This window comes from Pygocentrus nattereri, chromosome 26 (genome assembly GCF_015220715.1).
Source record: "Pygocentrus nattereri isolate fPygNat1 chromosome 26, fPygNat1.pri, whole genome shotgun sequence".
NCBI lineage: Eukaryota > Metazoa > Chordata > Actinopteri > Characiformes > Serrasalmidae > Pygocentrus > Pygocentrus nattereri.
In genome coordinates, this window is record NC_051236.1 from 4,725,678 (window position 1) to 4,741,121 (window position 15,444).

The following is a 15,444-nucleotide window of genomic DNA, read 5'->3' on the forward strand; positions in this document are numbered from 1 at the left end:
TTAAGTTGAATAAAAACTGGCTTTAAACTCAGGATCACAGATGAGCTCCTTTACTATGTTGATCTGTAGGCGTCTGTTCATAAACATAAACCAGCCCAAACTCATTTACTATAAAATGAAATGGTGTTTGTAGAAATTCAGAAAAAAGCCGCATCAGTCTCGACTGCATATGTGGACATATTTCTATATTGAGCTCTATTTACACAAAGTTAGGTTAGTTCATCATTTATGTTGAACAGACTCTCCCAAAGTTTTACGCTGCCGCGCTGACGTTGAACCGCGTGCTGCACTGGGTCGGTATGACCAACAGGTCAAAACCAGCTCTAAACAAAGTGACCACTGGGCCCTGATTGGTGCTCTGGCTTTGCGCTTCTTTTGTTTTGACATGTTACGTTTTTATACACACAGAAACCAAAAGGAACCACAGAATTCTCAAAATGTAGGAGGAAAAAGTCGGATATTAGACTCTGAAATGTAGTGGAGTGAAAGGAGAAAGTCGCCCAGAACGGAGAAACTTCAGTACAGATACACCAAAAATACTAAAGTACAGAAACTAATTACATTTACTCAGTTACTCAGTTACTGTCCACCACTGCTTGCGTTCTAGCACACTACAGTCATACGCTAAGGTTTGAACGTGTCCTGCATTTCAGCTGCAGTTCAACCAGTATAAACACCAAGCATGAGCTCAGCAGCTCAGAAACTGAGCCCAAGTATTGACCTTGCAGCAAAGAAAGGATGCCAGGTGTCTAGGTAGGTTTAAAAGACTGAGCTCCTGGGGACGTTTTGCATTTTGAGTATTCCAGGTGCCTGTGTAATATTTCAAGGTCTGCTACAAGTGCCTGTATTTTACCGCTGAAGTTTTTGAGTATTTTGAATAGACGATGTCCAGTTCAGGTTACAGCACATCATTAACTGAAAGTGACGACACAACTTTTTTTTCTCAGGCCCACAGATTTGTTATGGCCCCTATAGTGGTTGAGTTTGACACCCCAGCTCTACAGCGAGCTCATTCAAATATGATTTTTTTTTTTTTTATCAAATTTTACTGCATGTTTACTTTTTTCCCCAAAATGTGTTCAACTCAGCAAATTAACAGTAATTGTGCGTTAACACGTGTCGAAACGTGTTCACTTCAACAAAAGGGGCGCCAAAACGTTTGCATACAAGTGTGTATGTAATTTCTAGACACCACCTCCAGCGTTTCTTCTGAAATGAAGGGTGTTAATAGTGAGTTTGTGCTGCAGTAACAGCCTCTACTCTGCTGGAAAGGCTTTACACTAGATGTTGGAACGTTGCTGTGAGGACTTGATTGCATTCAGAAGAGCATTAGTGAGATCTAGAGCTGCAGCAAGTATTCAGTAGTATTAGATCAATTTTAAATAATGTTTAGTAAATAAAAATGGAAAATCTGTTTGAATAACTGACACGTTTACTACTTTTATGAACTCTTTCATTACTTTTATGAACCCATGCACTTCTGTGGGGAAACAGCGGTTAAGCTAAATGGTAGCTTGTCACCAGTAGCACACAGGACTCATTGCAACTGCAGTGTAGAGCAGTCTGCGACTGTCTTAGTCTCTTGCAATTTGAGGCATCAATGTTGGTTTTGAAGGGGCGTTCCACCAGTTTTCAGAATTTCTGTGTCATTCAGTCATTGAGAAATAAACAGTCAGTCAGAGACGTTTGTAGAGACTCGGATTTCTTTGCAGTGGGGGTTGTAGGAACCAGGGGCTTCAGTGTGTACAACACCAGTGTAGTTTTTGCTGTAATGTCAGCAAGACTTTAGGCCAAGACTCTCAGAACCATCATAAATCAGCGTCTCAGTCATCAGGCAGTGAATTCATGTAGGAACTTTGTGAGGCAGCTTTTAGAGGGGCACGTCTGGTTCCTATCACCACCACATTGAGATGTAAACAGACTCAGACTAGTTTGGTGTGAAATGGTTGATTTGTAGAGACTTGGATGTCTTCGCAGTGGTGGTGATGGGAACCAGGGGTCGCCTTGGCTACAACACAGATATGGACATTTTATTTACTGTGGGTTTTTATGTGTAATGTTAATGATGATCAGATCAGGCCAAAATCTTCTCAAAACTATCGTAGAGCAGTGCCTCAGACATCAGGCAGTGAATTCATAACCATTCCCTGGAGGAACTTTCTGGGAGGGAGCTTACAGAGGGGGACGTCTGGTTCCTATCACCACCACTGTGAACAGTTCTGAAGTCTCGCTAGAAACTCTCTAGTTTGTATCTCTGTATGGTTCTCCAGTTGTACCATAGCACACAAAAAGGCCATGCAAAGGGTCATCAACACGGCACAGAAGGTTATTGGACACTCCCTCCCCTCCCTGGAAGACCTCAACAGAACTCGTTGTCTCAGGAGGGCTTACACAATCATCAAGGACAGTACACACCCAGGACATGGGATGTTTGAACTGCTGCCCTCAGGCAGGCGTTACAGACACCTCAAATCAAGGACAAACCGTTTGAGGGACAGTTTTTTTTATCAGGGAAATATCCCTGTTAAACAAAAACTACAGTTCACCAGTGGGCAGATGTTTCTGTCTGCCTACAGGGATAAGTGCACTGACCCCTGCTGCTAAAAACAGAGTATAATGTGCAATAATTGATGCTGCATATGTCAATTTCTCCACTGTGTATATAGGAAATCACTTGTGTATATAGGAAAGCTTAGTGTGTAAATAGGAGAGCTTAGTTAATTTATTCTTACGCCTGTATTGGTAACCGTAGCTCTAATCTGTTATTTAATTTGTTTATACTTTAAAACTTTATTTTATATTTTAACTTTCTATTTCTATTGCACCAAGAGGGGAGGGGGGGCTGTAAACCAATTTCGTTGCGCAAATGTACAAGTACAATGTCCATCCATCCATCCATCCATCCATTATCTTCCGCTTGTCCGGGGTTCGGGTCGCGGGGGCAGCATCCTAAGCAATGAAGCCCAGACCTCCCTTTCCCCAGCCACTTCCACCAGCTCTCCAAGGGGGATTCCGAGGCGCTCCCAGGCCAGCTGGGCGATATAGTCGCGCCAGCGTGTCCTGGGTCTTCCCCGGGGTCTACAAGTACAAGTCCAAGTACAATGTGTAATGACAATAAAGGTTCGTTTCATTTTCATAGTTTGCATCTTAACCATTTAATTCTGCAGATATTTTGGAAATTTGTTGGACTTCCATTTCGAAGCGGAACACATCTTCAGGTTTTATTATTCTTAGATTAGATACCTTGGTTGAGATCAGATAATACTCTTCTAGCAAACTCTTGGCATTGAACTCCTGTGTCAGCAGTGGGTGCACGTAAAAGTAGCTGTCTGGGTACTTTTGGACAGCGTACCGGTCCTGCAGCATTCCAGGTGCTGTATTTTTTTTTTTCTTTTTTCTTCAGATCAGATATCCAATTTCAGATCGAATATAGTGATACAGTATATGCGTTTCATCTTCCTCATAGCGTGCTTTCATCCACTCGAAACCTTGTATTGCTGTAGACCGAAGCGTTTGAAAACAGCCTGAGGACTTAATACTGTTACAGTTTTACAGATTTGGCTTATCGCAACAGATTTGAATGAAGACGTATAGTCATAAACTAGTGAATAATATCAGAATCAAGCATGTGGCTATAAACAGCACCCTAATAAATCACAGAGGTTTCCATTTGACGTCTCGCCTGCACCGTATTCCAGTTGAGTGTAATGTGAGCGGAGTCTTTCATGAGGTTTGACAAATCGCAGGTACTTCTGTGGAGTTTACCGTGACCGTGTACTGAGATATACAGTACAGTCTCTGTTCACACCTAATAATTGCAATCAGCCTGACTAATCACCGTTATTCTTTTGTCGTTATTATTTAGGTCTGTTGTGAGAAGAAGTCAGCATGAACGGTTTTTCAGGTCCTTTGAAAAGTGCAAGTTAATCCTGCGAAGTAAAGATTGAGGCAGCGCTCTGCAGCTGGGACGTGTAATCAGAGTGTACGTGGTGAAACATGCGCTCCGAAAACTCCTCATTAACCTTCAGGATGTAACAACTGCGTTTTATACGCTGTGAAAATGTTGAGCAGAGTCCAGTAGAGTGGCCTGAGTGTTTAAACCTCCGCAGGGTCCTTGCTGATGACATGCTGCTGCCTGATGCAGTTGCAGAAATATTTGAAGTGACTCCATCCTGAACCCACTTTCTCACTTCCTATCTTTTGTCCCAAGTTAAGATCTGACGAGCTTAATGTGAGTTTTTTCACAAAGTGGTATTGCAGAAGCAAATCTTATCTTAATTTAGGAATTTCAGCCTATCTTACAGCCTATCCCCTGATAAGAGGATAGTGGCCTGCTGATGGCAGAGCTGGTTTTTTGCTCAGCATTTTTCAGGTGGTTCGCCGGTGGTTAAGGCAAGTAATTTCACTTATCGTCGCTCATTTTCCACTCGCAGTTAGGGCTGGGCGATTAAACGATAACGATAATTAATGTGATGTAGCTGTATTGAGGAAAGTTAAGAAATGTTGGATAAATGTTCGACATAATAGAGCATTCTCACACTCCCATGTTGTAGCGTCAGACGTGGCATTTTCTACTGCAACACTACTATGCTGTCGCCAGGAGAGGGCGCCCTTCCGAGTGGGGGAGGTGAGTAAAACGAGTTGTCAAATATACTTTAGAAACATCTGAAATGTGGAGTTATACAGTATATTCCCTGTTTGAGTGGCGCGATCTGTTCTACTGCGACCGAGGCTGAGCGACGAGATCAGTGTTGGAACTGTACTGACTGACAGTGAACTCCCCTCTTTCCATACATCCTAACAAGCTTTAGCAGCGTTAACTCACGTCTGCTCCTCACAACTACAGCACTGTTATAGCGCTCAGTCGTATTTTAGTATTAGTGCGTTCATAAACAACAAAAATGTGAAATGTTCCACTGTTTGGTGAGTGTTCTGACCATAAAGGATAGTTTAAAACAGCAAATGATAACTCGGGAGCAAAAACCAGCCTTCAAATCAAAAGAAATAATGATTTGATATTTATTGTGATGTATCGATATCGACCGATATGAAATGTTGTTATCGTGATACCATGTTTGGCCATATCGCCCAGCTCTACTTGCATTCCAGTTTACTTGTTTTATTTCAGGCCTAGACATTATATTTTTTCTCTCGGTTGCTTGTAATATTTGTCTAAGTTTGGTTTTTAAAATAAAAGGCTGTGTGCCATTAAAATTTATTTGGACAGATTAAAAACTAGTTAGGGTTTGTGTGCAGGACAGTATTCTGGGTGGTCAGCGGGGTGTCACCTTATCAAACCAGCGGACCGATATACACTCACTGTCTGGGTTATCTCAAATTAGGAAAACCTAACCTGCTTAATCAAAGCCGAAATTTAACAGTCATGTCTGTAACCTAGCAACCGATCATACGCGTACAGCTAAAATGTGAACATGTAATCAAAATGTTAATGTAGGTAAGGTATCTAAACAGCTACTGTTGCCAGTGTAAAAGAGATCAAAACAAAACTAATATGTGATAAACCTCAAGTTTGGATTATAGTGAGAGCGCCCCCTGCTGTTTAAGTGTTGACGGTCCCCAGTTTCAGTCTCCATTTCGCAAACACTGTAGCCGAGCGCACTAACGTTCAGCTCCGCCTGACACACGTTCAGCTCCGCCTCCTCATTATTCACCACCATCACTGTAATATTCCATCATCCACATTAACACAGGAAGGTGATCAGAGGGGCGGTGGAGTTCGAGTCGCCAGCGTCTGAGATGTTTAAAACGCAGAGTTAGAAAAGAAAACCATCTCCCAGTGAAAGCCGCGTTTTACAGTAGAAATAAACAGAGCTCTTTATGCTTGTAGTGAACTACGCCGCCTGACTCAGCCGCCTCAAAACCAGAGAAACAGACCTTAAACAGAAGTCAGGACCCTGTTGGGGTTCATCCTAAAGTTAGGACAGGATTTAGGAGGTTTAGTCTAGTCAGGATGTTTGTGTGATGCTGTTTTCTGATCTGGAGTTAATGATGAGATTATGGCGGTAGGAGCTGTTATTCTGGAATAGCTACTGAACTAAATTCAGTCGTCATGGAGACCAAGAGGTTTCTGTAATATGGGCCCAGAACTGTTATCTTCTGTCTTATTTGGGGAAGAAAATAATCCCACTGTTTGCTGTAGCCTGATCAGTAAAATTCTTAACCTTGTAAACTCCTCGAGACCACCGGTGGTTCCAGACCACACTTGGTCATGTTCTCCGTAACTCTCATATTCCATAAGCTCCATTCAGAAGCTGGGCGTCGTGTGAGGCTGTAGCTCTTCTCTCCAGTCTAATAGACGGTGATGTCATTTTAAACCCTTATAATAAAAGAAGCTGAACTTTGTTTTTCTACTGAAAGTCGACCCGTTTTTCCCCAAATCTGGGCTCTAAACTATAAACAGACGGCGTCTCTTCAGTGATCTGCTCTGGAAACATCACTTTTAGAAAATAACACAAAGAGCCTCTGAGATTTTTGGCTTTCAGCAGTGAATTGTAAGCGTATAGTGATGTGTGTAGACCATAAAACGCACGTTCTGTTAATCTGAGGAGCTTTTACACTCAATAAAAACATTTATAAAATAAAAATGTACATTTATTTCATGCAGTTACTGAATAATTTGCCTTACGATTTGGTCACGTAAATTCAGATGGACAAACCAAAATGTACCCTGGAGAATACGAGGTTAAAAGGCCCTTATTACGGAAAACTGAATTTACCTCACTTTGCTTAAAAAGGCTTAATGTAGTATGTAAACATCGTTAAAACAGCCCAAATCTTATATTTCTCTTTTGTTTTTTCTCTTTGGGTCCACATGTGACATTTCCGTGGTCGTCATTCATTTCTACATGAGCATTTTCCAACCTCTCTCTATCCCTTAGAGTTAAACAGGCTGTTTTGCTACTGGGCCTCTTAGTCCATTATAATGCACACGACTGTATGGACTGACTCGTTAATAGTACCTAAAACTCTTCTATTCAAAAACAGTCAGGAAAATCTAGTTTCTGATGACATGGACACTTTAAGAAGTCTTAGAAAGAGATTGTGTTCTTTAATGTACCCGAGTCAGTGAAACGTGTGTGTGTGTGTGTAAGAGAGGGAGAGTGAGTGGGTGTGAAAGTGTGTGTGATGAGGCCAGTGGAGGGCTTTAGGGGAGCTGCTGTCAGAGAGGGTGGGAACAGTCTTCTGCCCAGCTGTGAAAACAGACGTCTCTCTCACACACTTTTCTTTTTGGTGCAAGTCAAGCACAGAAATTCAGTAGCGCAGTTATGAAGGTGACATGAAACAGGTCCTGATTTTTATCAGTTTTGCTAACAGGTAAAGTGTATGTCCAGACAGGCCTTGTAGTGAGTGAATTCAGCTACTTTGAAGGGGAATTGCACCAATTTGTAAAACGTTTCTGTATAATTAAATGGTTAAGGCGTAAACACAGTCGTGCAGAGTGGTCTGAATTGTTTACAGCGATGGTGATGGGAACCAGACGTCACTTCTCAAAGTTCCCTCAGAAGCCTCGTGGAGGTTCTCTGGTGGTTCTGGATGGTAAATAAAATGTTTATATCTGTGTTGTAGTCATGGTGATCCCTGGTTCCCATCACCACCACTGTAAAGACATTTGTATCACTATATTTACATTACAAATATCAGATTTCATGTTTAATCAGTGTGTATGTATGTATAAATGTGTGTGTGTGTGTGTGTGTGATAGTATGTTAGCACACATTTTTTAATTACGCTTTACACTTTTAATTAAGCTTTTTTTTTTAGATTCTACAATCTACAAAGAAAATGTGTATATATATATATATATATATATATATATATATATATATATATATATATATATATATATATATATATTCAATTTTTTTATATTAAACGCAAACATCATACATTCAACAAGACATTCTCAAAAAAACAAAAGGCAAAAAACTAAATAAAAGAAAACAAAATGACATATTAATGATAATAACATTACCAGCAACCTGCACAGCAACATCATACTTATAATAACAGCAACAACAACAGACAAATAAATTGTTATATGTAAGACTTACAGAGACTGACAGTTATTCCGTACCTAGGTGTACTCCGGTGTCTTTTGGCAGGAATTCCAAATGGAAATAATCCAAAAATGGCTGCCACACCTTGTACAATCTCTGAGCAGATCCTCTAGTTGAATATTTCAGTTTCTCCAGCTTTAAGAAGGACATTGTGTCCCTCACCCATTGACCATAAGCCTCTGTTGCACGATGTTTCCATATGGCAACACTTTATTTCAACTTTACTAAAAAGCAGGAATATAAAATCTGTGTTTTCCTATTTAATTGTGGGGAAAAGGGACTTTGAAAGGACAAATACTTCATGACCTCACATGACCAGGAATTCTCATTATGGTGTTATTATTAACATACATTCCAAATACCAATAGAAATTGTAGTAATTTCCCATTTTTGTAAGTATTGAGTCAGACATTTCACGAAGTACGAGCTGAATTTGTTTGTTCTTGTTTTTAATGAAAGGATGTGTTAGAGAAATGACTTTTTATGGTGCTTTTTTATTTATTTATTAAAGATTTTGTGGTGCTGTGGTACGATTGGTAACAATTCACCAAATACTCCACTTAATTTTTAGAAATAAATAATTTTGTTTTCCAATATTTCCATGATTTAAACCATTTTAAATAACAAAACCACAACATTTTGTCATGTTTAAGGAATAATTCATGCAATAGAGGGTTAAAGGTTAGAGAAAAATATTCATGCATTCGTTGTTTTTGGTTTTATTTTGTAAAGTCTAAAAAGCAAGTGAGCTTTATTTTTTCCCTGCGTTGTTTTGGCGTCTGTGGTGACGGACGTTGTGTGTTTTCACGGTTGTGTAATACCATGTCTTTTACCTTTGGGCCTGAAGTGTGCACCCGCATACGTACAGCCGTTTGAAGGAGTGTGGAATTAAATCTGGCTTGTAATGACGCTCACATGCATGTCTTTGCACATGTGTGTGCATATGCATGTATGTATATAACAAAATCAGTGCCTCTTTTGAGCGACTCTGTTCTACAGTCGTTCCATAATATCACCGTCGTTTTCCTGTTCATATAAATCACAAATCTCCAATTTTCTGCTCAGGCTCTAGGATTTGCAGTCACATTTCAGACAAGCTATTAAACACACAAAAGCTTTAATGCCAGTTTTATCCCTCATAGACCTGGCCTGCATTTTTGCCAAGTTGCAGTGACCCTGATTGAAAAGGCCTGTTTTTTTTGGTCTCTTAAAGTCACTACTTGCTCTGTACTGAGAGACTAATGGTTTTTTAGTAGAGTCTTAATTGACCTGTCCCTCAACTTCACATACGTTGAACTACTTGAACCCTACAAGTCTGGTACTGGCCCAAAAAAGTTCAAGAGGCTTTATTGTCATTCCAGATATCCACTATCCGGCCACTTTATTAGGTACAACCTTGCTAGTAAAAGGCTGGACCCCCTTTTGCCTTCAGAACTGCTTTAATTCTTCGTGGCAGACTTTCAACAAGGTGCTGGAAACGTTCCTCAGAGATTCTGGTTGGTTATTTGAGTTCCTGCTGCCTTTCTATCATCTGGAACCAGTCTGCCCATTCTCCTCTGACCTCTCACATCAACAAGGCATTTTCGTCCACACAACTGACCGCTCACTGGATATTTCCTCTTTTTCGGGCCGTTCTCTGTAAACCCTGGAGATGGTTGTGCGTGAAAATCCCAGCAGATCAGCAGTTTCTGAAATACTCAGACCAGCCCGTCTGGCACCAACAACCACGCCACGTTCAAAGCCCCTTAAATCCCCTTTCTTCCCCGTTCTGATGCTCGGTCTGCACTTCAGCAAGTTGTCTTGACCAACTCAGCATGCCTCAATGCATTGAGCTGCAGCCGTGTGATTGGCTGATTAGCTATTTGTGTTAACAAGCAACTGAACAGGTGTACCTAATAAAGTGGCCGGTGAGTGTAAACAAGTACACAGTGAAACAAAACGACATTCTTCCAGGACCAACACAGGAACACAAGTGCAAGACAATGCAATATCCACACTGCAATAAATACAAAAGACTTATGATAAATAGAGAAATGGAACACATACAGTACCTGATACTGAGACTATGTGGAGCTGTGCCAGGCAGAATGTAACATACTATGACATATTAGGAGATAGCCTAGTATATTTGGGCATAGTGGTCACTGAGAGAGCAACCAGAACAACAGCAATGGAATACAGTATTTGGTTGATGCAGTATTATAGCAGCCGATAAGGTTAAAAAAACTAAAATGTGATTATATTATGTGAAGTATTTCAGTGTGAGATGCAATAATTACATTTAAGTACAGGTTAAATACAGAGCAGGTACTATTTGGGAGGTGGCTCATTCTCAGCACTGCAGTAACACTGATGGTGGTGGTGGTGGTGGTGTGTTAGTGTGTGTTGTGCTGGTCTGAGTGGATCAGACACAGCAGTGCTCCTGGAGTTTTTAAACACCTCAGTGTCACTGCTGGACTGAGAACAGTCCACCAACCAAAAATATCCAGCCAACAGCGTCCTGTGACCACTGATGAAGGACTAGAGGATGACCAACACAAACTGTGCAGCAGCAGATGAGCTGTCGTTTCTGACTTTACATCTACAAGGTCGGCCGACAAGGAGTTTCTAATAGAGTGGACAGTGAGTGGACACAGTGTTTTAAAACTCCAGCAGCACTGCTGTGTCTGATCCACTTGTACCAGCACAACACACACTAACACATCACCACCACATCAGTGTTACTGCAGTCCTGAGAATGACCCACCAACCAAATAGTACCTGCTCTGTGAGGGGCCATGGGGGTCCTGACCACTGAAGAACAGGGTAACAGAGTATCAGAGAAACAGATGGACTACAGTCTGTAACTGTAGAACTACAGAGTGCAGCTATACAGTAAGTGGAGCTGATAAAGTGGACAATGAGTGTAGAAACAAGGAGGTGGTCATATTATTATGTCTGATGGGTTTATAGTCTGTGTTTGCTTGTTCAGAACAGCAGTTTGTAAAACTGAATAAAAAATTTTGGCTTCCTCAAAGCAGTTTTTTAAATAATTTAGACTATAGAATTTAGATAAAGCTTTTTTGCATTGGCTTATAAGATTGTATGAATCATTAATTTACTGATAGCAGACCGCATACGTTAACACATCGCTCATAGTACTTGATTCTACAGGATCAAAAGGATGGCAGTTAAGGATCTGCAGGCATCATTTGTACTTGATAATGTGTTCGTGAGCCTGTGATGAACATAACATTGACCAAGAGTGGTGTTCATGGAAAATTAACATGGAGTAAACCGCGGAAAAACCCTATTGTTCTACTACCAGAACACAGTTATGTTTGCTGCGTCCCAGCTGTGAAGCATGGTGGAGGTAGTGCAATGCAGGGTATAAAATGTGGCTGATATTGATTGGGTTAGGATACATTGAGGTTCACCAGTTCAGCCTGCATTAATGTGATCTAGCTAAACAACGGCTCCACGATGACAAAACTGGCACCGTTATGGGGATAATAATTTTGAATTCTGGAAATGACGTGACTAAGATTTCACTTATTGCATTAAAACTGTCATCGTTAATTGAATTTTATCAGCCTGTGTGACTGTGGGAATTTTTTTACCATTTCGTTGGGAGATAAGTTTGAAATCTGTTAATGACGTGACCACACGGCGGTAATTATTGTCACATTGTTCACAATAATTTCACCAATAAGACAGCAAGGCATCAGTATCAGTCAGTATTACCAAGATATTGGTCGAGTTCCAGCGTAATGGTGTGGGCTGCAGACACGATGAAGGTCCAGAGAATTCCAAGTTGAATCAGCAGATTCTCTGGCTTACTGTCCGGGTGTTGGTCTAAAACTCAGAACAGGTTGGGCTATGCAACCAGATGATGATCCAAAACAAAAGAGCAAGTCACCAGGAGCAACCGGCTACAGAAAACATGTGGTTGAGGTTATGCTATCCATGCAGAAATCCAGAGAATTCCAAGGGGTTCACAAGCTCTTCTTTTCTCGCTAACAAATGGTGTCGCTCATTGGCAGTGGTAGTTCATTATATCCTAGAATGAAATGACAGACTGTTTGTTGGGCAGTCGACTGAGTTGTAGTATTTAGCTTAATTAACAGCATATAGCTTGAAGAACGTGTAGCAGAGATGTTCATAAGTCATTTCATGAATCGGATTCAAAATTTGAGTCACTGAGGTGTGAGTCTTAGTCAAGTCTCTGAGGTGCAAATCCGGGTCTCGAGTCTCTAGGGTGTGAATCTGAGTTGAGTCTGGAGTCTGTGGGGTGCGAGTCCGAGTCGAGTCTGGAGTCTCTGGGTTGTGAGTCAAAGTTGAGGCTTGAGTCTCTGGGGTATGAGCCAAAGTTGTGTCTGGAGTCTCTAGGGTGTGAATCTGAGTCGCGTCTGGAGTATCTTGGGTGCAAGTCAGAGTCGAGTCTCTGAGGTGCCTGTCTGAGTTGAGTCTCTAATCTTTGAGGTGCAAGTCCAGTTCGAGTCTGGAGTCTAGTCTCAAGCTTCTGAGGTATGATTTTGAGTTGAATCTCAAGCCTCTGAGGTGCCAGTTCAACTCTGGAGTCTCTGGGTTGCGAGTCCGAGTCAAGTCTTGAGTCTCTGATGTGCCAGGCTGAGTCATGTCTCGGATCTCTGGGGTGTCAGTCCGAGTTGAGTCTTGAGCCTCTGGGGTGCGAGTCTGAGTCCCGAATCTCTGAGGTGCACGTCTGAGTTGAGTCAAGTCTCTGGTGTGTGAGTCGGACCCTCTATTGCTGATATCTAGACTGTGTTTAAATGCCGGTAAAAGCGGTGATACTCATACAGTGCAACACTAGTAATTATTCATTTGCCTGAAGTGGAAAAACAATTTGTTTGCATTTTCCAGCATCAGTTTCTATTGATCTGTAGCTGTTCCACCATCAGAGCTCTGGCAGGAGGATATATTTTCTTTCATGTTGATGAATTCGGCTCATTAGCATGCCACAGGTTTGAATGAGGTAAATGAGGTGCGGCGTTCCATTTGGAGCTGAGACTGTTCCTTGCCCCCCACCTACCCCCTGAATCTTAATTGCTGTTGACCTCTTGGCCCTGGCGGCAGCAGCAGTAGTGGAGTGGCACAGCAGAACGATGACCTCATTTTCCACTTCATTCTTACGTCATATGATGTAAGGGCTGTCGAGAGCACCTGCCAGGTTCGAAGATAAGGTTAACATTTGCAGGGTAAAGGCAGAAGAGGCTCGCCTGGATCCTGAACCTTTACAAAGACCCCTTCCCGGGTCGGAGCTGAGGAGAGCTGAACAAGTTTGTAGGGAAAATAAAGACGTGAAAAGGCCTGTAAAAGCCTGGTGTGTAATCAGTGTGTCTGGCAGGTTTGTAACAGTTCGGCTCAGTGGGAGCGGAGTAATGTTACGGCAGTGGAAAGTGAAAGACCCCTTCCTGCTCAAGCTTTGCCACGATAAGGTTACGCTTGCTAATTGTGCCGAGAGAAGGAAAACACATGTCATTTGTGCCATGCCGGACCAGCCCATGAATTTTCCTTCATTCCCAGCGCACACACTCAGCATCTGGCCGGTGTAAGCTCTCCATGCTATTTTCAAGGGTGTGTACATGTATGTTTTTCTAAGCACTAGTAATAACAGTAAACCGAGATCGGACACTAATTTACTAGTGCATAATCAGCTCTTTCTCGGCTTTCGGTCTCATATGTGAAAATTGTCAGATGTCACATGCTTACCTTTACCAAGCTAAGTTGAGCCGAAGAAGGAAAAAGAGAAAATGTGACTACAGAGCGACAACATCGTCACACATGCTAGGAGGTATCAGCCTTGAGCAAACACAGAAAAGATCCGTTATTCTTCACAGCCTATATTCACGCATTTAATCCCGTTCCTAGTGATCCTTGAACTTGAAATCAATCGATCAACCTTTATTTAAACTCTGAATACATTGAGGGAGACCCTCATTTACAATGTCGCTGAGCAGTACAGGAATCGGGGATTGAGAAGTCGTACAGTAAAATTAATAAATAAAATGAATGCTATAATTAAATCATAAAGTAAAATTTAATAATGAGAAGGTACCAATAAACTGTAAACGATTAAAATTACAATATAGTAACTTATCAAGTAACAGAGTAGATAAGGATAAGATAAATAATATAAATTAATGAAATCAAAGAAATGGATGTGATAATAAATTGACAATAACATGAGATAAAAAGTTTTTTATTATACTAATAAAAGAAATAAAAGTGAAACAGTAGCTAAGACACAGCTAAAACATACCAAAAATCATATTAAAAGTTAAGTTAAATCAAATAAAGCAGCGTCAGGCTGATTTGGAGGTTGTTCAAATGTTCATGTGACACCAGAGACCGAAGTTTTAGAGTTTCCTGTAGTGAATTCCAGCCACTGGTGCTGGGGCTAAAAGCAGATTTTCCCAGCTCTGTAAAAGCTCTCGGCACCTGAAGGCTGATCCGGTCACTGGAACGAGTCTAAACTGCATTATTTACACTGAGCGTTTCTGTGATGTACGATGGCCAGTAAGCGCTTTATAGATAAAACAAGCCACTGTGGCTCCCGACGCACAGAGATGACCAGCCAACCTTTTCATACAATGATGGCTGTTGTTGGGGTCACCAGTGATGAATCTTAAGGCAGCGTGATATACAGCGTTTAATTATTCATTAACTGTTCTCACGACTTGGTGTGAGCAATATCGAATGGCGCATCTGCAACATACACCTACGGCCTGTACCCTGCTCGAGCGGTGGCACGCATGCTGCAGACTACATTCTGCTTTTTATGGTAGTTGTAGTCCTTTAGGTATTCCCGAAAACTACAGAATGAATCCAAATGATGTTGTATGTAAAGCTTTCTTTAGAATTCATTGATTAAATTGAAAATGACACACATATTAACAGTAGCCACGTTTACATGCAGCCTAATAATCCAACTAATAGCTTAATCAGAATAGAATGCGTCCATGTAAACACCTAAATCAGAATAGGCTAGTCTGATTGAATGAGGTGGGTAATCCTGTAAATAATAATCAATAAATAGAAGAAGAATAGGCATGTAAATGTAAATGCTTGTATCTGATTACATTCCCCGTCGGAAAGTTTATTCCGTCATAGTGAAAGTTTATACCGTTCAACACGGCGGAGCAGAAACTGGCCTGCAGCATTTTAAAGCGATTAAAAACACAAGCACTGCTCACTGCTGCTCATCTCACTCTTGACTGGACTCACTTTGATGCTGGTTGTCATGGTAACGTCTACATTAAGTGGTTCTCTTTGTAAGCGTGTAATTTTGGATCGGATTACTTGTGGCATGTGAGCATGTGAACGGAGGTTTTCATCAGATTGTTGATGATTGTTGAATAAACATCTC

General features: G+C 41.2%; 1 protein-coding gene across 1 annotated transcript in view; it reads left to right on the plus strand.

Moving 5' to 3' along the window:
- LOC108411580 (ubiquinol-cytochrome-c reductase complex assembly factor 1) overlaps positions 1–15,444 on the plus strand; it is a 46,565-nt gene that overhangs the window by 18,397 nt on the left and 12,724 nt on the right. The window lies entirely within an intron of this gene.